A 27,762-nucleotide genomic window follows, 5' to 3' on the forward strand; every position below is an offset into this window, starting at 1 on the left:
TCACAGAATAGTGGGCCCAGCACAGAACTCTGGGGGACTCCACTTGTGACTGGATTCTTTATAGAGGTAGTCTCACTGATTCTAACCTCCTGGGTCCTTTCAGTGAGCCAGCTAGCTATATGATGTGTTATAAAAGGGTTTTTACCTAGTTCCATAAGTTTGTTGACCATGCCCAAGTGGGGTATTGTATCTAATACTTTGGCCAAATCTAGGTAGGCTGTATGTACCATTTTTCCTCATCAGTTGCCTTAGTGACCTTTTCAAAAAAATTCAGGAGATTCAATAAGCATGATTTTCCTTTGACAAAGCCAAATGAGTTGTATCCACTGTCTGGAGGTCTCCTATGTCCTTATTGATCATTTTTATGATAAATATTTCCATGGCTTTGCAAATAAGACTAGTCAGACTAATGGATCTGTAGGTTCCAGGATCTGTTGAAGGTCATGCCTTATTAACGGGGATGACTTTTACAGTCCTCCATTTACATGGGACAAAGCCTGCTTTAAGACTACAGTTAAATAATGACTCCAGGGGTCCTGATGTCATATTTTACACTATTTAGGAGGCATCCTGGGATGTTATCCAAGCCCATTGAGGCCGTGTTCTTGGCTTTGGTGAGTGCAGCCAGTACATGTTTCCTAGTTTTAGCTGAAGGGGTTATGTTTGAGGGTATTTTTGAGGGAATGGTTGGGATGAGAGTGGGTAAAGTGGGAGCTAAATTTGTCCACAAACAGGTTTGCTATATAGCCAGTCTCAGTGAATGTGGCACCATTAAACACCAGTTCAGCATATTGCTTTGTTTTGCCCTTGAGGTTTCTGACATAGCTGTAGAAGGTCTTATTGTTATCTTTCACATAGGAAGCTATCTTAACCTCAAAGTTGGCTTTGCTTAACCTAATTAGTTCTCTTAGTTGGATATTGACTTTGATGAAAGAACTTCTATTTTTATGGTAATTACCCTTCCTGATTCTACCATAATTTTTTTCCCTTTTGTTCTATATTCTGTTTATTTGGGATGCCACCAAGGTGGTTTGTTCCTGGGCTAGCCCTGGACTTACTTCTGGTAGGTACAGTAGCATCTTTGCAGTCATTGACATGGTTGTACAGCGTTTCAGAGAACAATTCAGAACAGGCTGCTGTGTTCTCCGGGTTTGAATGAGCATTACATTTTGATGGTCTATCACTAAATAAAAGGTAATTTGCCTTGGAATCATTCCTAACTGTTATTGGTTTTAATGGGATTTTCTTTTCGAAGGAGAAAGCTTTATGATCAGACCTTACCAGGGAGGATGAGAAATGGAGGGATGGTGCAGTATTGTACCTTATTTGTAAGCATGAGGTCCAGTATGTTAGAGCCTCTAGTGGGTGTATTCACTATTTTTTCAATGGTGTTTCTATTTATGAAATCCATCTCTGTGCCTGTAGATTTGAGGCTATATTGGATTCACAGTTTGTAGAGGAATAATTAAAGTCTCCCATGAGTAGGATGTTAGGTTGGATGATAAGTGTCACCAGTAGGTCCAAGTATGCATTGTTAGCTTCTTGGGACATGGAGGATGACCTATAGCTTTGTAGGATATGGTACAGGATTTTGTCTTTGGTGATCTGCACAAGAAGGTGGTCCAGGGTGTCATTTTGTTTGACCACCCTAGAGGTATGCTGGTTGTTGATGTATATTGAGACAGCTCCTCCTTTAGTGCTTTTCTGTGCAGTTACTGATCTACAAGTAACATCTTGAGGTTCAGTTGAGTTGTTTTTGCTATATTCTGATGAAGTCTTATATGTGATAGATGAAAGCGCGCTCAATCCCAGTTCTGTTTTTATGTCTGCTCTTGTTTATTAAACATTTTTCTTTATTTATACTGAGTGGCTGACACATTTGTGGATTATCATATCGTGCTGATCTTGAGGTTTGGAATCTGTTTGGAGGGTAGCCCTTTATGGTAAAGCCAGCAGAGGTGGTTTTGGTTTGCTATTGTCTGGTGCATCCTAAATGCCAATTTATTATCAGTTATGTATATCTAACATAGCTGAGATGGAAACCATATAGACATACTAGTTTTATAAACAGTATACCTTCTTCTTCTGGCTTTTCCAGGTTAGGGGTCACCACAGCGGATCACCTGTTCACTCATGATTGGCAGTGGAGATTTACAGCGTTGAGTTGCCAGCCCGGTACCCAACCTTCCACAGAAGGCACACACATGCACACACTCACACCTAGGACCAATTTAGAGTGTCCAATCCACCTACAGCATGTCTTTGGAATGTGGGAGGAAACCGGAGCACCCGGAGGAAACCCATGTGACCACAGGGAGGACATGCAGACTCCACACAGAAGGCACCCCAGCTGAGAATCGAACCGGAGAACCTCTTGCTGTGAGGTGGCAATGCTAACCACTGCACCACCGCGGCCGCCCTTTACAAACAGTATACCAATTTAATGAATTGAGGACCGTGCCTTTATCTTTGTTATTAGAGCTGTAGAACACTTAAAAATGAGCAACATAAACTGTATTAAGAAGTTATGTTTTACTAGACACAATGCAGTGTACAAGACTCAGCATTCTTTAAATAGCTTTTGTTGTGCATGACTGAAGAGATCTCTATTCTGATGCTTTCTGTATAGTGCTCCTTCCACTAATAAAGGTTTACTACTCACTTATATGTCAATTCTACATATACAATCAATGCCATAAACAGTTTACAAACTTCATCTTGTAATCCAGGGTTTGAGTCTATCAGTATCCAGTTCCCTATTGTGTGACTCTGAAAAAATAAGTAAACAATGCAATGATCCTGGGTCATCCCTTGAAAACAAAGTATTTGTTCCTAATGGGCTTATATAGTTAAGAAATTAATAAAATATAAAAAATCCATGTATTATAAACAAGATAGAATGATAGTTCTTTTACCATCATAAAATAAAAACTACAGGCATGATTCTCTGAGATGTTCTGATGCCAGTGTAAGAAAAACTACCTCACATCTTATAATTAACTTACTTTCAACAAAATGTTTTACACAGTCTGAACAGCAACAAGTCATAACATCAGAATCTTTGATGCACAGTATATGAGTTGCTACAACTCTGTGGCAGAATCTGAATTTGTATCCTAGATATAATAGACCTTTTATCTCTGACTATTATATGGTATTGTGGTGTTTAGATAAATATTTGACAATCAGTATTACTTTTGTAGCTTATGCATTTCATTGGCTGGTAGCACCCAGGCCGACAGTACAAGAATCAAGCACTATAAATGCTATTTTTTTCTGTGATACTCATCCAATCAGAAGAGTGCATTAAGACCACAATTATCCTTGCAACATCCTGGTATAAACACTGCAATCATACTTTAACTGCTGCTGAGTGACTCAGTCCCAACTCAATGGCTACACTTTTCTTAAGGTAAGGAATGCCATGTTCCCTGCACTGGCACAAGGCATAGACGATTATGATGCAGTCTCCAATTATATCCATCTTATTATGCATTTGAAACATACTTGCTGAGAAAATCTCTTCAAGAGGAAAGTGTACAAGTGAAAAGTAATTAAAGCACTTCAGCACTGTGAAACAGACAAGACACATAAACAAAGAGCCCTTCTGAAGAATGAAGTACTTAAAACGTTGTTAGATTCTTCATTCTGCCACACTTTTTGTTTATAGGCGTTGCAGAGTAATGTATCAAAACAGGTTTTAAAGTAGCTTTACTTTCTATCAATGTTCTTTTCTAGCCAGCACTGTCCACTATCAACCCCAGCTTGAGACCTGATCTTAACAGCGCTTACAGGTGCTTAACAAAAACATGCTTAAAAAGCTCATCTTTTTTTCCCAGTGAGCTCTTATTTAAAAACACAGCTCATTTGTTTGTGTTTTTGCTGCCTAAATAAATTGATAAACCTTTGACTGAAATCTGTATCTTTTCTTTTTCCTGTAGAAATCATAGATAAGCCAGTGTTTCTGCTCTCATGACAATATGCAGAAACAAACTTATGCTCTTCTGAAATAACCACCACCAACAACTTTTATCTTCAACAGCTGATATGGAAATACTGTTAAAATTAAAAGAAGAGTGAAAGTCTCTGAAAAGCTCATTAATTAAGGAGTTGTCAAGCAAGACTTTTAACTCCCAAACTGTACCACCATTTTCTCTAAAGTCCTTAAAACTGTATAGTAATTCAAGTTCAGTTTTAATTTTTTTCTTTATGAAGAACAGTAGTTGTTCAACACTGTTGTGAGGATGGTTTCGGGGAGATGCTTTGCATATTCTGAAATTTTTTCATGTAGCAGCATATGAGATGTCTGATGATACCTAGTCTGTTAAAAACTTGATTCTATGACAACATTTATCACATTTCAGACCTCCTTTGCAGCAGCAGACAATGGTTAGTGTAGTGGTTGGGAATCCTGATGGTTCTCATCTATGCTTTGCCTGTATGACTTTTGTCTGTAGATATTCTTCTTAGAATTAGGCTATATTTGATCTAACATTATCCACTGCATTTAAAACAATGTCTTTACATTATTTTCAGCCTTGATTGTGCCATTACGATTACACTGAAGTTGTCACTATATCTTCATATGCAACAGAAATATAATTCCAAGTTTGGAGACAACCCCCTCTAGTGGAGCTCAACTATAGGCAAACTTCACAATAAATGAAAAAAACTCATAGCCCATAAAAATAAAACATCATGATCAAATAATGTTATTATCGTGCTATCTTATGTTATGTGGGTGGCGCATGGTGCAGCACTTAGCATTGTCTCCTCACAGCAAGAGGTTCTCTGGTTGTGTGAAGTCTGCATGTCCTCCTTCTGTTTCTGTGGGCTTCCTCCAGTTGCTCCAGTTTCCTCCCACATTCCAAAGACATATAGTAGGTGGACTGGACACTCTAAATTAGCCCTAGGTGTGAGTGTGTGGTACACTCTCCGAGGAGATGCCTGGAGGGGCTCTCATTACCTGATGTGCTGAATAGAACTGAGAGGGATATGCTATGTTATGATGTTATGGCTCAACATGTTATAATCAGCCTGAAAATGGTTAAAAAGGACATCAAAAGCAATTCTGCAAGGCTAGTTATTAATTAAAAACTGACACTGCAGCAAAGGATAACCACAAGACATCATTTCATGATGTAAAAAACATGAGAAATAATACTCAGCTTTGCATCAACCTTATCTATATTGTTATTGCCACTCAAACCCCATGGATATAGTTGACATCCTTGCAGAAAAATTCAGCTTTAACTTCTCCACTCCATCACCGCCAAACTTCACAACACAAAGAATCCAGTCCATACCCTATAGTAATTGCCTCTAAATAAATACTAAATGCATCTTCCATGACCAAAAACATTGGCTGTATAGGTCCAGATAACATACCGAGCTGTTTTCTTTTGAATATAAAACTTCCCTTTATTAGACCTGCTCTTTAAATTATTCAGCAAAACCTCTGCACCAGATATGTGCCACAAGTCTGAAGAACAGCAGTAATAGTCCCCCACAACTATAGACTTATTAGTATCAACAGCATCAGTTGTAAGGTGATGGAATACATTATCATCACGAACCTCATGAACATGGACAGAAGGCTTTTGACACTATACTCCAAACTGGCATTACTGCAAACTAGTCAACTAAGTATATATCCCTGTGAAACCCAATGTATTGTCAACTGGCTCATTGATAAACACTACACTAGTCACCAGTGGTGCACAACTGAGCTCTGTTTTGGGACCACTTTTATTTGATATCTACTTCTTTGATGTCAAATCTGACATTAAAGGTCTCTAGCTAAGTTCATCGATAACTGCCAGTTTGGAACCTTCATAAACTCTTCTGATTGCACTCTGATCCTGCCCAACGCTAACTGTCATAGACCGTACTGCTGAAACTAAACATGCGGGCTCTAGTTCCCTTCTGACTGCTCCTTTTGTTCAGGTGTTGATTTTCCAATCACTTGTTATTGCAGCTGTCAGCAAACGTAACTTCTTTAAAGCTGACTTATTGTAGATAATTCCTGTATTTCTCTGTTCACTCATTTTTGGGGAGGGCAGCCTTAAGAATGAAAAAAAAATCAGAAAAAGAGAAAAAAAAAGATATATTAAGTAAAACTACCCATCTTACTCTGTAGCTACTTATGCACAGCTGTACTTTAAAATATCTGTCGACTTCTTATCAGTTGCCAATGTTAATTCAAAATATCACATATCACATTTAGTATAAAGTTCTTTACCACCACTGACACATTACGGCAAATATTTAATGATCAGTATCCTTTTGTATTGCCATATAAATTATATCATTTTCTTTATGTATATATGTTACAATACACCAATGATGCATGATAATAATAAAATAACAACAAAAGTAGTCATTGTTGTTCATAGAGTTGGTAGTATGGGCCAGTACCTACCACCAGTGTGTAAGTGTTACACAAATGTGCAAGTGATACAGTTTTGGGATTTTCACTGTTGTATATAGACAGTTCTCTTCAGTACATTCTAAATCTGATAGTTATGTAGCCTTTAAAAAATTGACTTTAATGTAAAAGAAAACTAACAGGTAATTCCAAACTCTGTATAAGTCAGTAACAGAAAACAACCTTTTCACATCCCCATTCTGGGCCAGTAATCAAGGAGTCTAAATCCTTACTACTGACACTGGAGAGGGACGTTCACTTGGAATACAAATGGCTACACTAGGTATTTCCAGATGCAGGCTTCTCTGCATCAAGCACAATTTTCCTTAAGAGCACACATGGTGCACACTGAGTTCAGAGTCTGGACCTTTCTGTCTCCTTCCAGCTCTCCAATAAGATGCTCCACTGGTACAGCAGTAAGGTTAGGTCCTCAACCGAGTGTGCAAGCCAAGTCCTCCAGTCACTCTATTAAATCATTGCTTCATGGCCCTGCCCCAAGATGCTGACACACACACTCTAACCAAACAGCAAGGCTTTCAGGAGTAGACATCACCAAATAAATATATGCAAATACTCTCAAAGCTTAAATATTTTCTAAAAATGACTAAGGCTTTTAAAAGGGTATCCAATTATGCTGAGTGAAGTTAATATTAATACATATTGTAATGTTGACCAAACAGCAAGGCTTTCAGGAGTGGACATCACCAAATAAATATATGCAACTACTCTCAAAGCTTAAATATTTTCTAAAAAGGAATAGTCATAATGAAAAGTTAAAATATATTTAATAATAAATGCTAAAAGAACAAGAAACTACTAAATATCTATTTACAGTAAACACCAGAGTTTCAGTCACAGAATATTAAAAATAACACAGATGGAAAGTTTCACACAATTATTGAAAAACAGTACTTCTAATCTCACTTTATTTTCCTGACTAACCTAAAAGAATTACTATTCCCTAGTTAAGTTACTTACTACCAAAAGGCAAAATGATGTGGGTGAGTGGCCATTGTTGTCAGATCCAAGGCAGAATGCAGAATGCTGAGAGCAGACTCCTACTAATATCTAAACATAATATTTGGCTTAGAGAATGACATCACACACATCTGGTCATCTTACTCTGTTTACCATGCTGTCATCAACACTGGAAGCTGACAGGATTTTAGCACTTATGTGTTGCCATACACACACAGATAGAGCTTTGCTCAGATCTCCTGGAAGTCATAAAACCATAAAACCATTCCACTCTTCTTACAGCAGCTACAACCTGTTCTGTAGGATGGACATTGTACCTCTGGCTCCATTCAAAACTGTGGAATAACATCTTTATGGCTTAACCCATAAAGCAATTTAATTTCAGATATATTTTAAAGTTTGCTGCAACTGGATTGTGATTAACCTCTGTTCTGCCATTAGCCTCTGTTGAAACATACACATTTAATTCAGTTGAAATAATGCATGCACACTTCTTTTCTTTTCAGCAGGGCACATTGTTGATACATTGTAACATAAGCAATTTAGAAATACATTTTTAAACACAAGCATCTGTACAAATCAGTTTGATACACAAATTACATGATTCTTTACAAAATTCTAGCTAGCTGTGCTAGCATATGTTACAAATCCGCTGCCTTATTTCTTCTGGCATGGCTGACAGTACCTCCTATCATCACAAACCTTACAACAGATTAGTCCTGTATTACTCTCAAAGTATATTAAACCAGTGAAACATTGGCCAGGAATCTATAAATAAAGTACTGTGTCAGGTTAAACATGGCATGTAGTTATATTTCTAATATTTTATCAACTATGCATTCACTTAAATAAGTGCATTTTCTGGTACAGTAATTGTTTGTAATGTCTATGCATCATGCTTGTTGTGGGTAAAACAGGTCCTTGGACCAGTCCCCTCACTAGGTTAACCATTAAGGTGTTAACTCTTCCCACAAAAGGATTCAGTTTCCAGTACAGACTCTGTTGCATAAGCATATGGGACAAAGTCTACTCATTTTCTGTCATCATTTGGAGGAGATATAAAACTGAGGTCTGATCAACTTGAGGCAATAATAACTCAGGTACATGTTAACAATCCATACCAGTTATTAGAAAGAAAAGCAGTGTAATTTCCCAGGAGTTCCGGCCAAATTTCCCCAATCCGATCTGTAAGCATACCACCTTAAGAATCTTCTGAAGATAAGCCAAGTGAGCAGTGGAACTAACCAGGCCAACATCAGTAGATAGATAGATAGCTAGATAGATAGATAGATAGATAGATAGATCGATAGATAGATAGATAGACAGATAAACAGTAATGCAATGAAATTACCCCCCCCCCCACACAGTTTATAGAAAACCTTAATATACTGTAGTAAAACCATAAAACATAGCACAGTTTATATCACAATTCTAATGTTTACATTTATAGTTTCATAGGCTCATAGGTGTTTACTAGGCTAATGACCACTAGGCCTTTTTAAGCTTAGCCATGAATCCCACATCTCTAAGAAGTTCTGGTAACCTTGTTATGTGCATGCAAGGGCTTGGGATATGAAACATGCACAAGCAGAGGCCTGGGAAATGAACCATTATCCACTACAGACATAGGTGCCAAATCAGGGATGAATTTCCTATTCCCCATCCAATTGTCCAAGTTGCTCTTGAATTGGGTTAGGGAGGACTCTGCTTCACGTGGATGGGGAGCCTATTCCAGAGAAGGGTTAGTCTCTGTAATACATACACAGCCATCTGTCCAGCAGGTTCTGTTTATATCACAGTCAAGGTTTAAGTCTTTAGAATGGGTTATTCTGGTGCTGTTTCTCTTGCAGGTGTGCAAGAGGTTCATCAGAGTATGGTCTGATGATATCTTGTATGTCAGGCATAGTTCTCCCTTCAACACACTGTAAGAGGCAGAATACAGGGATAGGGCTTTGAGGTGGTCTGCATAGGAGGTATTATTTACACCTTTTATTAGTGACTAGTAACTGACATCTTTGTAGAGGTGGACTCCAGGTTTCTATCTTTCTGGATCCTATCTCTAATGTGTCAAATGCCTTAGCCAGGTGAAGGTAGGCACTTTGAACTGTTTTTTCCTTATCCATTGCTTTGGCAATCTTCTCAAAGAAGTCCACCAGGTTGAGTAGGCATGGCCTGCCCTTAACAAAACCAGACTGGGTTGGGTCCAGTGTCTGGAGGTTTCCTATGCCATTATTGATCATTTCCATGATAATTCTTCCCATGACTTTGCATATGAGACTAATGAGACTTATGGGTCTGTTGATGGCCCACCTTTGTGCAGAGAGATGATAGTTGCCATTCTCCATTTATTAGGCACAAAGCCTGTTTGGAGGCTATGGATAAATAGTGATTCCAGATGGCCTGATAGGTAATGTTTCATGCTATTTAGAAGGCAGCCTGGGATATTGTTGGTGCCCATAGATGCAGTGTTCATGGTCTTAGAGAGAGCAGTGAGGACCTATTCCCTAGTAATAGTAGGGGAAGATATATTTGATGGTATTTTCGGACGGAGGTTAGAGGGGAGAGGGGTAAAGTTAGAGCTGAATTTGTCTGCCAGTAGGTTTGCTATATCTTCTGGCAAAGTATAGGTGGTTCCATTAACAATAAGCTATGCACACAATTGTGTACTACCTGTGAGGTTACAGACATAGCTAAATAATGCCTTGTGGTTGTCCTTGTCCTGGGAGGCCAACTTTGCCTCATATTTGGCTTTGGTAGACTTTATTTGCCCTCTGAGCTGTTTATTTAGTTTGATGAGAGTGCTTTTATCCTGCTGGGTGCTACAGCTCCTAGTTTTTGCCATTATTTTCTTCCTTCTGTTAAGTAGCCTATTGATGTTGTGATTCCACCAGGGTGGTTTGTTTTTGAGTTAGTTATGTACTTATTCCTAGTGGGTACAACTGCCTCTATGCAGCTATTAACATGCTTATCTAGGGTTTCCCTGGAAAGTTCCATATAGGTAGCAGTGTTCACAGGGTTTGGGGGAGAGCTTGAAATTCTTCCACGTTATCACTTAATAATAGAAAGTTATCCATAGGTTCATAGGTAGGGCCTATGTAAGCCTAGCCAACAAGGTTCCCTGGATTTCGCCACCCAAGAAGGTTATTATCCTGTGCCCCTGTCGAGCAGGGCCACAGAAGTGATCCCCGAGGTGAATTTCCTATTTCCCATCCACTCATCAAGATTGTTCCTGAATAGTGCTAGTGAAGAACTCTGCCTGACATAGATAGGTAGCTTGTTCCAGAGTATGAGAAGTCTCTGGGACAGATATTTATCCCTCCAGCATGTCCTTAGAGTAGTTCCTGAATATTCCAGTGTTAGCTGGGCTTCTGGGTTTTATTTTTTACTTCAAAGGAGACCATTGTTGGTCTGACTTCACCATAGAGGACATTACACTAGGGGGTGTGCAGCACTCCTACATATTAGTAAGGACTAGATTCAATATATTTGCACCCCTGGCTGCCATCCTGATATCTTGCAGGGAATGTGGTTTCTTGTTTAGACTCCTAGCATTGATCAGGAACACTTTTAAGTTTTCTTGATTTTGATTTGCTATGATAGAAGGATTGTCAGTTTTGCATTGCCTAAAATAGACACTATGGAAGAGGACAATGTCATACCTAATATTCAAAATCCAAAAGGGGGGAGGTGCAGGCCATCCCTGGAAAAGCAGTGTGGTCTGTTCACCATCTCTTTCCATGATGAGAAATATAGCACCCCCTTAGAATTTACTTTTTAAAAGGAATCTAAAACTATATCTCAATAAACTCTGGCTATGCTCCTGTATTAACTCTGACTAACTTTTCTCCTGGTACTACTTTTCTTTCTAAACTATTCCCTCTATTATCTTCCCTTCATAGTCTCACTATTTTATATTATTGCATACAAATTTGCATATATGTAATAACTATGACTATTATAATTTGAAAAAAAAAAATTAGTTTTTTTGTACACACTAACGTTTTTATGTAACGCTTCCTGTTTTTATAATATGTCGCAACTTTTAGATTAATTCTTTAAGTTTTTACTTGAAGCTTTTCTTCCCGGGCCTCTACTGAAAATGGACATGTATCCAGCTAGACTAGCCCAGTCAACAAATGTACAATAAATAAATAAAATAAAAAAATAAATAAATAAAAATGACACCAGAAAATAAGACAATTATTAAAGTCAGCCATCGTCTGTTTGCAGTACGGCATTATCCTAGGAGAAGGTAGAATGCTGTTCAATGCTAGGCTCCTTCCAGCCTGGGACACATATTCTGAGAGCTCCATGATGCCTCTTTTCATATAATCTAGGGAGGTATGTCTCAGGTCATTTACATCCACATGGACTATTAATGAGTCATACTGGTACTTGTAGTCTAATGACCTGAGTGTGTGTGTAACGTGGTGGGTCCTTGACCCTAATAAGCAAATGAACGTGACTTTCTCCTTACTCATCCTGGTGAGAGTGACATCAATGTGTCTCACAATGGAGTCTCTGACGACCAGAATTTTGGTTTGTGTGATGGCTTGCCTTCTTGGTTTAGAAGTATTGTTCCCATGAGATGTGGCTGTGTGTGATGATGTGAGTGTTGTTTTGAAGGACTGCATTTGGGGCTGATGGGGGTGTTTGTTATATATACTTTGAATAGAAGGTCAATGGGATTTAGGAAGGTTACATTTATGTGCCTTAGCATATGTGGGTCTATGTGTCTGGTTTATCCTGTGTGTAATGGGTGCAGTGCGTGTACTACTGATAACCTTATTGACATTAGCAGTTCTTTTATATGAGAACTTTGCCTCCAGAGACATTGTTAAAGTTCATCTTTCGTATAACTTATAATTTTTTTTTTGAGAATTAGCTGGTTGTCATTAACCATGAGGAGATTTCTACATTGCTTCAGGATGCCCATATCCTCTGAGCTTGTAATGAAGATAGTGGGAAAGTTCATACACATGGAAACAGGCCCTTTTTATTGATTAGACTGCTGCAGTGAGAATATAGAATAAAATTTACAACTCTGGAGGCAGTGCTTGTCTCTGTGCAGACTAGTTGCCCTATGTGCAACTAGGTATTGATAAAATTTCAAAAGCGAAAAATGTCAGCTCTAGGTGCCTGTGTCTATACAGGACACTGCCAAATGTATAAGGTGAAACTAGTATAGTAGACCCTGATGTTTTATGGATCAAGTATTTAGGGAGATATTCTGAATTTGGTTAGACAGGAGCTAATCAGGCAGCACTTACTGAAAAGAAAGAATTAGCTTTGTCAAGAATGATGAATAGTGGGAACTCACCTAAATGGCTACTACTTGGCTACTGCTAGTGCTGGTATAACCACAGCTTCATCCTTCGGGGATACAATGTCCCTTTACTTCTTCTCTTACCTGAAGCAAAACATTAATACTAATCTTAAGATAAGAAGCAGACCACAAGCTCTTTGGTGATCAACAGTCTTGTCCCAGATGACACAGGGGCTTGTAGGCTTGTGGTAGCCTTTTCCTGGTAGATGCCTTGAATGGCAACCAGACCAATCAGGAAGGTCCCACACAGACACGGACTGCCCACTCAGAGACAGTCACGAATCAATGCCCTCTGTTCCTCATCTCACCAGGACCAAATAGTAGCACAAATTCTAAGCTGGCACCTATGAAGTGGTTATCAGACTTTCTGGTTTCAGCAGTCTCAAGAAAATAATGTCCCCATATGCCTTTTCTCACCAAGAACAAAACAGAAGCACTAATCCCAAGATGACTACTGAGAGGCCGAATGAGGGTTCTCTAATGATTGGTGGTCTTAGAGTAGATGTTTCAAATTTTAAAGGTCAGGTGGAAAAATGGGTTAATACTCTAAGAGCTGCAGTATGCACTAAGCAATTAAACATGAAAGAGGGGGTAACAATCTGTAGCGGCTCAAGAGGAGAGACAATAATTTTAAAGGGGCAAGATAGATTGGATAGGGGTGGCCACTTAATATTCTGGCTCTTTGGAATACAGTTTGAGGGCCAATGAATTTATATAGCTGAATGAGAAGTGACTTTGCAAAATGAAAATTTTTTGCTTACTCTCAACTGTCAAAGAAAGAGTAGAGGGAAGGAATTCTGTTGTCAAATTAACATAAAGGACAGCAATTGGAAAGACAGTGAGTTTAAAAACACAACAGCAAAAAGTTGGAAGGTGGGGAATATGTAATTTCTGTGTGACTCACATGAGAGACAACTCTAGTTTCTTTCCTAATTTATACATGCAACAGAATACTGAATACAATGAAAATATACCACAATATGTAAAACATAAGAAAGATACAAATTGCAAGAAAGCAATTTAAATAAAATCAAACAATCCTTTTAATCACAGGAGTCTTTGGCAGAGTTTGAATGAGCCAGTAATTGAACTAACTAATCACTGTGGAACAGGCTATAACATTTATTATTTATTTATGTATTTGTTTATTCACATTTGTTGACCGGGAGTGTCCGACTGGATGTAGGTCCATTTTCAGCGGAGGCCTGGGGAGAAAAGCTCCACAGTTAAAATATACAGACAGTAGTTACATTGGATTTACATAGCGATTAACAATTTGATTAACATAGCAATTAATTACAAACATACTTACAGATGAAGAACATAGTACATCAGTAGACAACTAGAATATTTATCTGCGAAGTACATAACAGACATTAACAATTGTTACAATAAGAAGTTCCTGCTGTATAATACGTAGTAGGCTTATGAGCATCTGAGCTTGCTATAATCAAGGTAGTTAGTGGGGTGGAAAGAAAGGTAGTGGTTGGATGGGGTGGGTGATATTAGAGTGGGAGTTGCAAGGGCACAGCCATCATGTTTTTAGCTGCGCTTTTAGTAAAGTTTTGAAGTGGGTGCATGATGGTATGGAGATAATTGTGAGTGGGAGGGAGTTCCATAATTTGGTTATGGCGCAAGAGAATAGTGCTTCACCAGCAGAGTTATTTGCTTTAGTGATCTGCAAGTGATTTTTGTTGCTGGATCTAGTGGTCTGGTGGTGCGATAGCATTGAAGTAGATTCTGGAGGGATGGGACATTTAGTGGATGGTTTACTAGTTTGTGGGCGAGTGTGAGTTGATACCATTGAAGGAGGTGAGAGAGAGTTTAAGCCAGCCCAGTTTAGCAAGTGAGAGACAGTGGTGACTACGGTAGGATGCCCCTGTGGCGAATTTGGCGATTTTGTTGTAGCAGGTCTCTAGCTTGTTTAGATTGCATTGCCTTAGGTTGGTATATATTGGAGAGGCATAAAGTAGGGTGGAGATAAGGTGGGAATTTGGTACTGAAATCTTTGCTGCTTTGGTGAGAAGTTGCTTATTTCTGTATAACGCTCCTAGTTTTTTGTGGACTTTTTTATGGTCATGGATATGTGAATGTCAATTTTTAGTTTATTGTCTATTTCCACTCCTAGCAATTTGGTGTGTTCTGTTGGGTGTATAGTGGTGTTGTCTTTTGCTGTGATGCTAAAGTGAGAGTTGTTTTGAGTATGTTTGGTGGGTTGGAAGATGAGTAGTTCAGTTTTGTTTGGGTTGAGTATTAATTGGACATCGGATAATCAAGTTTCAACAGAGGAAAAGGCTTCCTGTGTGACTTTTTGCAGTTTGGGTAGGGACTGGGCTGAGTAGATGATGGTTGAGTCATCTGCGTATTGTATGAGTGTGCCATGTTTGGTGGTAGAGGCTAGATTATTGGTGAAAATAGAGAAGAGTAGGGGTCCAAGGATGGATCCTTTCGGAACCACTATAGAGACAGGTAGTTGGGGAGATATGTCATTCTGCCATACAACGGATTGTTGGCGGTCAGACAGGTAACTCTGAAACCAGTTGGTGACTGATTGAGAAAAGGATAGGTTATTGAGGACAGAGATGAGTTGTTTGTGTGGGACCATGTCAGATGCTTTAGATAGGTCTAGGAAAGTAGCAGAGGAGAGACAGCCATTGTTTTTATGCTGAAGTATAGTGATCATCAACAGTGAACCAAGTAATAAATTAAAGAAAATGTTGAAAAAATATTTCATAGACTTCATGCTGTGCAGTTTATAATAATGATGATAATAATAATTATAATAATAACAGTAATAATAATCATAATCATAATAGTAATATATTTTTCAAAGTCGAGGACAAAAATTCCTCTAGGTAAAGCATTACTATATTACAGCTCTGTGACTGTCTGAAACCCCTTCCTGGCTACAGTTCCTAACACATGCATACTCGCACACACATGCTGCAAGCATTTTAAGCAGCCATGCTTACATGAATAATGAAAATGATACTACACTCCTGCCCAGCTTGCCAGCCAACCAGAAAACTGCTCATGCCACTGACTAACATGGAGTAAACGGCACCTCTTTTACAGTGCTGATCGGGACCAGTAACAGCTTACACCTGGGGAAACCACTCGTTTTCTCTTGCTCTAGTTACAGCTTTGTTTTTATGGTTATCACATTTCCTTATGTATTTAAATATGTAACACAGATACAGTGGAAAACTTAATGCAGTGATTAAAGTTCTGATTATAATTTATTTTATTAGGGGGAAAACACCTATCTATAATTATTCTGCTTTATCTGATGGTTAAATAGGTGAAGCCCAGGATGTTAGATGAATTTTCTATTTTCATTTTATTTTTGTACCTATCCTCACACTGCTGTCATCTTCCCAATTCCTCTATCAGACCATTAATTTCCTTCGCCTTTTCCTCCCACCTTAGGGAGGGCAGGAGATCTGACTGAATCTTCTTGTGACCCAACAGGTTGGCTTCCCTCTCCAGGGACAGACTGACCTTGAGGTCTACAACCTCTAAGACTGTCTGTTTCCCTTTAAGAAGTTCAAGAGTCGAAAGGCAGTCATCATATGCACAGCAAAGAGTGTGAATTTGTAGGATATGCAAATAACAGGAAGTCTTAAGTGAGCAGATTGAGTGAGTGTGATATTATGGGCATCATGGCTTATGATGCAGAGTTGCTCAAGGCACCAGAGCTAATGAGCATAGCCAAAATGTTTCCTGTCTTCCACCAGGGTGTGTCTCAGCAGCAAGCATAATCTCAATCCAACATATAGAATGAGTAAGGTAATAGAAGTCATTCGTTACCAGGCCCACTGCCCAGTGCCCATACCACTAAATGAACTTGGGTCAACTGGATGGCTAAGACTGTTCTCTGTTGCATGCCACTTTCTCAGAGGCGATCTCTGTCTAACGTACAGAGCCATGTCCAACCCAGAATTGTTGAACATGCTCCATCTTAGTAAAACCAAATCTACTCGAGCTACATGCTCTAGGGATATAAACCTCAACACAACAATGAATAGAACATGCTGGAGGGATAGATTCCATTCGCAGAGACTTCCCTTACTATGGAACAGGGTCCCGATCTACATAAGACAGAGCCCCTCACTATCACTCTTCAAGAGGAACCTTGATGAGTGGATGGGTAACAGAAAGTTCACACCGGGGATCACATCAACAGCACTACTAGATAGGGGCCAAGGGTACTAGCTGCTAGTACAAGGGTCTAGGGAACTACTAAAGGTGCGGTGAATACTGCACAACGTGGCTAGGCTAATATATGCCTTCGGGCAGATAGCCCAGTACCAACCTATGAACCTATGAACCTATGACCTCATTCCCATAAGCCATGGAGCCTGGTGAATTCTCTATTTTCTGTCTGTGTTCTGTATTACAATTATGGTGCACAGAATAACATCCGAAGGTAGTATAAATTCTATGTCAAGCAGCATGGCATGTACAGAAAAGCAGTTGATTAGCTTTCCAGTCCTGTATTTTCTATCATGCACAGACCTTCTATTCATCAAAATTAGTTTTCCATTCCTTATGTATTCTGTTGTACAGAACCGAGTTGCCTTTGCAACATTTGAAGGCTCTATTAACTCAACAGTATACCATTACTGTCTTATTTGTCATGTATGGCACATATTTCTGTTCAATAATACAGTTCCATATTTTGCTTCTCAGCAGTCAAAGCCAATATCAGTGCTCTCTGGGTGACTAAATTTGCAGATGATTGTGAATTAGGAATTGTTATTGAATCCACACTGACACAAATGTTCTCCAGGAGAGGCACACAACTGGTGTGAGATCTATGGACTATAACTAAATGCCAAGGAATGCATAATAGTATCCTTCAGGAAGTAATCCAACCCTGGTAACTATCATATTGACAACACACCCCTTAGAGTTGACCCAGTAGTCAGGGACTTAGGGACACACACATAGATAGTAATCTAGCCTTTGATCATCACGTATCTACAATGGTGAGGAAATCATTCTATGTTGTGCAACTTATAAACAAAGGTATGGCATCTAAGTCCAAAGAAGTCATTGTTCCACTGTATTTGGCATTCATCAGACCTGTCATTGAGTACAATGTCCCCTTTGGTATGTACCTCACCAGGCATATCCAACAATTGGATCGTCCACAGAGGTTCCTCACTAAAAGAATACAGGGCTTAAGTAAAATGTCCTATGCTGACTGCCTCAAGGCCCTATCCTTGTATTCTGCATCCTACAATATTTTGAGGGGAGATCTATGCCTGGCATACATTGCATTGTCAGACCCCATTCTGATGGATCTCCTGCATATCCACAAAACAAATAGCACCAGAGTTACCCATTCTAAAGACTTAAACCTTGCCTGTGATAGAAATAGGACCTGCTTGAGAGACAGATATATATCCCGGAGACTACTCTGTCTATGGAAGAGGCTCCCCATTCATGTGAAGTAGAGTTCCTCCCTAACCCAATTCAAGTACAACTTGGGCAATTGGATGGAGAACAGGAAATTCATCCCTGTGTTGGAACCTATGTCTCTAATAGACACAGGCAACCTGTAAATGGTTCATCTTCCAGGCCCCTGTTTGCAAATGTTTCATCTTCCAAGACCATGTTTACACTTATCAAGGGTATCTGAACTTGTCACAGATTTGGGATGCATGGCTAGACTTAAAATGACCCTTGTGGTTGTTAGCCTAATAAACACCTATGAACCTATTAATTTCAAACTTTGTTGCTTAAACAGAAGGACTGTTTAGTTGCCCTTTTGTGCACTGCACCAAATGATGTTTTACATATTTAAAGTGAAGCATTCATCTTAATATAATGTGTTGAGTTGGTAAGCAAATGAGTTATTATGGAACCTTTTCAGCTATGACCTTGGTCAGAAGTGCAAAAGTAAATATAGGAACAATTTAGAATATTCAGTCAGGAAATATGTTTGTAGAATGTAGGAGGAAACTGAGGTACCCAGTCAAAATCCACACAACCACAGGGAGAATGTGTACACTGTTTGCATTTGGCAACAACCTGGGACTGGGTATTACAAAGCAGTTTCTGCTTATACATTTCCTACTAATTCGGTCCAAATTTAGCCAACCATTATTGTAGTTACTTAAGTAGACAGCGGCAAGTTATTTGCTGTCACCACTAAAGTGCCACTAAATCAAAATGAAATAAATATATTGATTAATTACGCACATGGTTATCTATTTACAGGCTAGCAAACAGTGTACTTCACTGTCACAATATACACAATAGTAGTTTCAAATCAATTAAACAATTTTGGAGGCATAACATTGGGCTTCTGATCCATGGACTTTCCACTCATTAAAGGAAAATGCATTTGGTAAACTTTGTCATAGTTATGTGCACATAATAACGGGAGTCAACAAATTTCTAGATCTCATGGCTGATTAGATTAAAATGCCCCAGAGATCCTCAGTCTTGTTTAAAAGATGCATGCTCAGTTCCAGTTATTCAAATTTACATAAATATTGCTATCGTTATTTCATTTGCTGGGGTACCATTTTACCTAACTAAATCAGAGTAGGTCCATGTTACCTTCTCAATTCACTCCAATCAAACTCCGTGACTGAATGCTGACTAGTGAAATAAGATTTAAAACCATTTTATTTCAGTTTATTACAATATGTTATTTCACTTTATTACAATATGGAGAGGGAGCTTTTCATACTACAACAAATGGTTTCACTGAAGAAAATGGTTACTTTGAGTGCAGCTGTCTTGTTTTAATCTTGGCAGTTATTTACATAAACAAGGAGATCCAATAAATAACTAAAGCAGTGACATAACTGTTCTGGCTTGATCACTTCTGCCAAGTAGCAAGGAATAGTTAAACAGTAATACTCAAATAGTTTTCTTCTCTCTCTCTCTCTCTCTCTCCCTCTGTATCCTGCAATACCATTTTACCAAATGTGTGGTAGCCTAGTGCTTGTTGTGATATATTTTGAGGTTATGTTACATGTCTTCTTATTTTGTACTAATTGCATAGAGGTGGTAAAGCTTTGCCCTTTAGAACAAATGCCAGACCACCAAGCTACTGAAAGAAGGTGGTCGTAGTGCAGCATATGAGGTAATGGGGGACTGGGACCAGACTTCCTTCAGGTCTGCCTGGATTATGGCCTCCTCTCTAATTCAGTTCTAGTGTGAGATCAAGATCTATGAGAGGGGTATAATATAGCTAATTGGCATCAGAGCCAGATCATGGTCAAGTCCCTAGGTAGGGTAATGGACTGCCACCCCCTCCCCCCGCAGCCATAGCGGTATCTCATTATGTGGCTGGCTCTCCCAAATTACCATACATTGTTCAGTCCTGGCAGTGTACATACTATTTCTTTTTTTAACTTTTACAATGATCACAGCAAATTGGACTTAAGCTGTTACTACAAATATAACGACAAAACATTGATAGCCAGTCTCAACACTGAAAACAGACTTAGCATGAGCAAGAGTGCACTTCTCCTCCCTTGAAACTCACATTTTTGAAAATGCATATAGTAACCCCTAAACTACAACATGTGCTTGGAGTTATAGTCACACAGCATATAGTGAAGTGTTAATTAACTTCTATGTGACAGGCACAGGAATTTAAAATATAAATGTGTAGTGCATTTGTTAACAGCTTGGGATAGCTCACTGGAAGCAATTATTCCTTTTCAGGGGTAGCCTAGGCATATTGTCTGGTGAAGTGACTGGGTTAGAGTCACATAGCAGATAAATGAAGGCTGAGGTATCAAACCCTGCATTAGAAAAGCAGCAAACAGCCTTACTAATCTGTATTAAGTATCAGACAGGCTGTTGTAGCCCGTCTTGGTGCATTTTACACCTGTATGCCTGCAAAAAACATAGTAATTTAAAAATGTATTCACAGTTAAATTATTAATATTAAACTCATAGACTACATGCTGTGCAGTTTATTCACAGCCATGTAATACACACACTGTCAACAGTCAACCAAACAAGGAAAGCAAAGATTGTACCAAAGAAAATGGGTCATATGGTGATGTCCTGATTGCTGCAATCAGTTCCTCTTTCCTTTTCACCATAACATCCGTGGATTGCAGGAGCCGAGTATTTATAGACACACACACACACACACACACACACACACACACACACACACACACACACACACACACACACACACACACACACACACACACACACACACACACACACACACACACACACACTCACACACACACACACACACACACACACACACACACACACACACACACACACACACACATAAAACACTGATTGCAGCCACTTGCATGACAGTACACCTCAGATATCTACTTAAGAACAAGTGAATGAATGCATGAATAAACAATGGGCCACAAATTTCTCTCAGCTCACTGATGTCAAAACCATACTATGGAACCCATTGCAACCTTCTCTGCACTCTTGACTTCTTAGCTGAAATCAGAGATTAAGACCCCAAAAAACAGAAACATATTTTAAATGTTTCTCTTATATAGTTGAAGTTGCTACATAAACAGCTTTGAATTAGTAAGCCTGTTCTGAAGGATGCATAGTCTGAAAAACATGCCTGCCATTATTTTATTGCTACTATCCACAGCAATATTCCAGAAAGTCACATATTTTCCAGTGAATGGACAACATACATCTCAATGTTTTTTCTCAAGAATTCTGGGTAAAGACAAACATTATGAGGGGAGAATGACCCAAAATTTAAATGCCATTTTCTTTTATCTATTTGCTAACCAGGTAAACTCATTGTACACAGTGTATCTTTTCAGGGATGACTCAGAAACACTGTCTGAATGATTTGCACAAAGGCACACAGTAGACATATGGAGGTAGAAGGATTTAAACCCCATACTTTTGAATACATTATATATATATATATATATATATATATATATATATATATATATATATATATATATATATGTGTGTGTGTGTGTGTGTATCAATTTTGAAACTCTAATTACTAGCTTTATTAACTGACTATTAAGCTCAGTGATTTATCAAAAAATGAAGGTATTGTGGAAGGACTGGGAGTTAGTGCAGTGGATTAAAGCTCTTAACACTTGATTGCTGTTGTTAAGGGTACAGAGTTTAGTTTTCACTTGCTCCATTTGTCTAGTGGGTGACTCTTAGCAAGTTACTTAACCAAATAGTGCTCCTGGGAATTTGCTAACAAAAAGTAGGGTAGAGACTTGGTGAAAAAAATTTCTGAGCAAGAATGTCTATGACACTCTAATGACTGTTAGCCCTAGTGATTTACCTGAAATTGTTTTCTGTCTGTGTCATCCTAGGGCATCATCCTACACAACTATCTGCTGAATGAAAAGAGTCCCCACAGCAATCTCTGCCATCTGCCATCTCTACATTTTCCTTTTGGTTAGTGGGATAAATTGTCTGTGAGAGACTGTCATGGACAATTTAACCCACTGACCAAAAAGAAAATACTTCTCTGAAATTTCATACTGAAAATAAATCTCCCATGCATTGCTGACTCTACAATCTAGCTGAAATGAAGTCTTCCACATAGACTTGTACGGTTCAAAACTCTGGGACCTATCTGATAATACAATTAATTTTATAATGTTTTACAGATGAAGATTGACAAATATAAAGTGGAACTCTATTCCACAAGCAAGTCATAGACTGAGTTAAATATCATGCTCTTAAGGCTGTCCTGGTCTCATGATTTTATAAGTATAACCCTCTCCTTGAGTAAACTATTTGAGCTGAGAAGTTCTAAATTTAATAAAAAAATATATTCTTCATTACTTAGCCCATGATAAGCCAGCCATAGTTTCTCCTTAGATATCTGTAATGAATGGCATAAAGACCCAAACTGTCCAGTCTTGAATGTTATGACATATCACTACACTGACCAATTTTTCTAGTAAATTTTTTGTATAGTGTCTGGTTGATCACAGAGCAGTAGAAGAAACAGACTAAAAGTCTGCTCAGCAGGTAATCTGTGTTTTTTAAAGACCTGGCTGGGCCTCCCAGCCAGTACTGGGCCTTAGGCATCTGCCTAGGTTGCCTTGTTCTGGATCTGTCACTTGCTGCCATAAGGGTGTCAGCCCCAAGAAAAAATGACCTTTTAAAACATCATTGCCAGAACAAATACATATATTTTATTCTTTATTTATTTTACATTTCATATAAAGATAGGTGGGCTAGTCATAAACCCCTTTCAGCCATGACCTAGGCCAGAGCTACAGACTAAACTTATACTGACAATTACTATTTATATTATGTTATGAGTCAATGTCATCTATAGTTATATTCTGTACAGAGACAATGACAAAACATTAACATTTAGAAACAAAATTGGTGCCATTCCAAAACTGAGTGTTATCAATAAAACATGAGAATCCCAAGTTTTATGTGTGGCAATGTGCAGTGTACTGAGTTTCTATATACAGATGATACAAGCACCAATCATAAGCCACTCAAAGAAAGGCAGCAAAAGACCTGTTATGTATTTTGCATATGTCCCTTGTGCTACCTGAAAATGGTGTGTGCAGTTGTTAAAAAGAAAAAAGATGACCAAATTTGGTAGAAAGCATGTCCATGTTTGTTGTAAAGCCTATTCTTCCTATTCATGGGTAAAACATGATCTCCCCATCCACATATTGGAATATAGAGCCCCACTACTATTGCAGCTCATCATTTTAAAAAACAGGAAAGTTATATTTCTCAGAGGTTATTGTGGTTGTTAGGGAAATTGGGTAATATTCACAGGATCATAAGACATTACTAGGCTAATGGCCTTGGGGCCCTTACAAACCTAGCCATGAGTTTATTCCCAAAAAAGAAACCTCAGTCAGCAGCTGTCACCCCGTCAATGAGGGGCAAAGGTGGAACCCCTGGGACAAATATATGGTTTTCCAACACTCATCAAGGCTGTGCTTGAAGAGGGTCAGTGAGGTACTCTGTTTGAAATGTATGGGAAGTCTATTCCAGAGATGGGGCAGCCCCTGGGAAATAAACCTGTCTCTCCAGCAGGTTTGTTTATGTTGCATATTAGATTTAGGTCTATCGAGCAGGTAATGCACAAGGAGTTAGACTTACGGATATAGAGCATCTCTAGTAGGTCATGATCCAATATTGCCTTGTGGGCGAGACACATATCACTTCTGAGCAATCTGTATGATACTGAGTAGAGTGATATTGATTTAAGCCTGTCTGCATGGGATAGGTGTTGGACACCATAGATTCTCTTTGTGAGGTATTTCTGTGGCCTTTCCAGTTGGTGCAGATGTTTGGAGAGGTACATAGCAAATTGGGCATTATACTTAATTATAGGTCTAATAAGGGAGGAGTACAGAGAGGTAATAACCACCTTTTTTCTGGATGTAATCCCTTTACTTATGAGATGAACCTAGTAAAAGGCTTTTCCGACCACTGCCGGCACATGATGGTCGAATGTGAGACTGTTGTCAACCTGAGTACCCAGGTTTCTCAGCACAGGTTGTGTACTTAGGGGGTTGCCATTGATGGACTAGAGAGCTTGTAACTGATATTACTGTTTGTAAAACTTGAGTCATGGGTATAAAGTTCAATGCCACTTTTAACATCCCAGCTAAACTCCCTGTTTAATGCAAGGTGATGGAATCCAAAACAAGATTTGAAGATGTCAGATTAAAAAGCAACCTGAAGTCTACATCGCATGGAAATTCACACTGGTCAATTGCCTAACCATTTGAGATAACGAACATCACAGGATGGAATCAGAGAGTAACTATGGCTCTTAATGCTCGGACCCCAAAAAAATGACAATATTTCTATTTTGTTTTTTATTTTTTTTGGTTACACAAAATATGTAAGACACTCTGTTTTCTCCAGTGATTAACTTGCAATCACCCTTATACTTGGAAAAAATACTTAAAAACATAATAACTATATAGAATGTTTGTGTATCTTAATGCTTAACAGTCAATCTAATTGCATTGCTACATCTTTTGGACATGACCTTTGAGGCTAAATGCTGTCATCATAACTAAATTAAGCATTTTATGGGCACACACACACACACACACACACACACACACACACACACACACACACACACACACACACACACACACACACACACACACACACACACTCACATACACACACACACACACACACACACACACACACACACACACACACACACACACACACACACACACACACACACACTCACACACACTGAATGCTCAGGTATTCGCTAAAGTATTATATGTTGCTTAATCATACCAGTGAGTGAAATAGAATTCATTGCATGTTGAACGTGTTCCTTCACTTTAACTTGAATAGTTTTGTGTTCTTGTTCACTGACTCTCACAGTGCAGTATACATTTTCCTCCAGGAACTTTGGTACTATTAATTCTTATGGTACATGCTTTCAGCACTTCTGTCATGCAAAAACAGGACCTTTCAGAATATTAGGTGCCACACTTTGATCCTGTCACAATCCCCACATCTGATTTGTTGTGTTTGATGAGTTACACCTCAGACCCTTGAAGTTTGCTAAATGGGGACCAGCTGAATATACAGTTCTCCAAAATTGCTAGACTAGGGAAATAGCCCTTTTCGTATTATGTTGCAAGTTTTTAAGTTTTGAGTTAATTACATTAGTAAAGGGTATAGTAATATTCTACTGCATGTTTTTATTGGGGGGGGGGGTGTTCATACTGAGAATTCATTTTTATATAAATACCATTAACACTTGGTCTGCTTCAGTGTCCTGGTATTATTAATATGGCAACTTGAAGATGTCCCCTAGTGGTATTCATTTATAAATGTACACTATATTACCCCCACAGTACCCCAAGGAAAAAGTACATTTATGTCTTCTGAAAGTCTATAAAATATGCATTAACTGGAGTAAATTCAGTTAACTCTTTCACTGCTCACATATCTTGCCATGTGACTTAAACCATATTTATGTTATACATGGTCTTCATTGCACCATGTTGGATAGTTTAGTTAAGAAAACACTCACAGTGACATTTACCTCCCATCCCTTATCATAATACTAAATATGTCTCAGTCATTTCAGTTTTCAGTTTTGGGGTTACTTTGTCCATTTTAATTTTATAGTATCATACCTCTTAACCTCTTAGAGCAAGAAATCTGGATAAAGCCAAAGTTGGACAAAGGCCCAAAAATAAGGACATTTTTTTAAATATTGCTCTTACAAACTTAGAAAGTTGATAGAATATCAGGTTTTGCATTAGCATGAATTTTCTGAAGGGTATGAAATCTGAAACTCAAATGTCTGTCATTATTTTTAAGTTCTGTCTTCAATGATTTGCCAGAAAATCACAATTTTATGAAAAATGGACAAAAATATGAGGCAAAAATCTGGACATTCTGGGAAAATCTGTACAGTTGAGAGGTATGTTATAGCACTCTGTTTCATGTCTTTTTATATAGCTTCAAACTGACCATGTTTATTGTTTTGCTTGTTTATACATTTTGGAATCAGAAAACACTCCATACAGATACTCAAAAAGCAAACAATAAAAAAGATCAATGTGAACCCAGTACAACAATCACCTCAGAGTTTCCCATTAAAGAAAGTCCTAAGCCTACTGGAATCCACTCAGTTAACAAAATAAACTCTTGGCCAGCCTTGTTGCTTTTAACCAGTGTATTTCTGGCTATGTAATAATAATAATACTGCATTTAGAATACACATCTCAGTGTATTGTTTTCTCTGGGTTCATGCATGTAGTGCTATCTTTCAGTGTGAACAAAACTCATCTTTCATACAGACTAGTTATTCAGTGTTCTCATGTTCACCTAACAGTGGGGTACATAAAACTATTTGGGCAACAGTGGCATATACTTAGATCTTACAGAAAAAACATACAAAAGCAGCTCACCAAGGATGTACAGATCACAGGATAGGTAAATGGGCAGTAGGGCAAATCTTAATAATTGTACACTAACACGCACAAAAATATACATGTATGCACACACACACACACACATAGTAACACACACACAGACACACACACACACACACACACACACACACACACACACACACACACACACACACACACACACACAAAATATACACACAAGTGCATAAACATGCATAAAATATATATGTACACACACATACACACAAAACACACACACAGACGTGTACAAGTACACCCATATGCACACCGCATAGCACAAAGTCAGAGATATACATATACAGACACAAATGACACCAGTGCATGCTCATGAATATATATACTCACAGACACACACACACACACACACACACACACACACACACACACACACACACACACACACACACACACACACACACACACACACACACACAGTAACACACACACAGTAACACACACACAGACACACACACACACACACACACACACACACACACACACACACACACATAGTAACACACACACAGACACACACACACACACACACACACACACACACACACACACACACACACACAAAATATACACACAAGTGCATAAACATGCATAAAATATATATGTACACACACATACACACAAAACACACACACAGACATGTACAAGTACACCCATATGCACACCACATAGCACAAAGTCAGAGATATACATATACAGACACAAATGACACCAGTGCATGCTCATGAATATATATACTCACAGACACACACACACACACACACACACTCACACACACACACACACACACACACACACACACACACACACACACACACACACACACAAAATATACACACAAGTGCATAAACATGCATAAAATATATATGTACACACACATACACATAAAACACACACACAGACGTGTACAAGTACACCCATATGCACACCGCATAGCACAAAGTCAGAGATATACATATACAGACACAAATGACACCAGTGCATGCTCATGAATATATATACTCACAGACACACACACACACTCACACACACACACACACACACACACACACACACACACACACACACACACACACACACACACACACACA

The sequence above is a fragment of the Protopterus annectens genome, chromosome 3.part0 (genome assembly GCF_019279795.1).
Source record: "Protopterus annectens isolate FY-2018-M chromosome 3.part0, PAN1.0, whole genome shotgun sequence".
Classification (NCBI taxonomy): Eukaryota; Metazoa; Chordata; order Ceratodontiformes; family Protopteridae; genus Protopterus; species Protopterus annectens.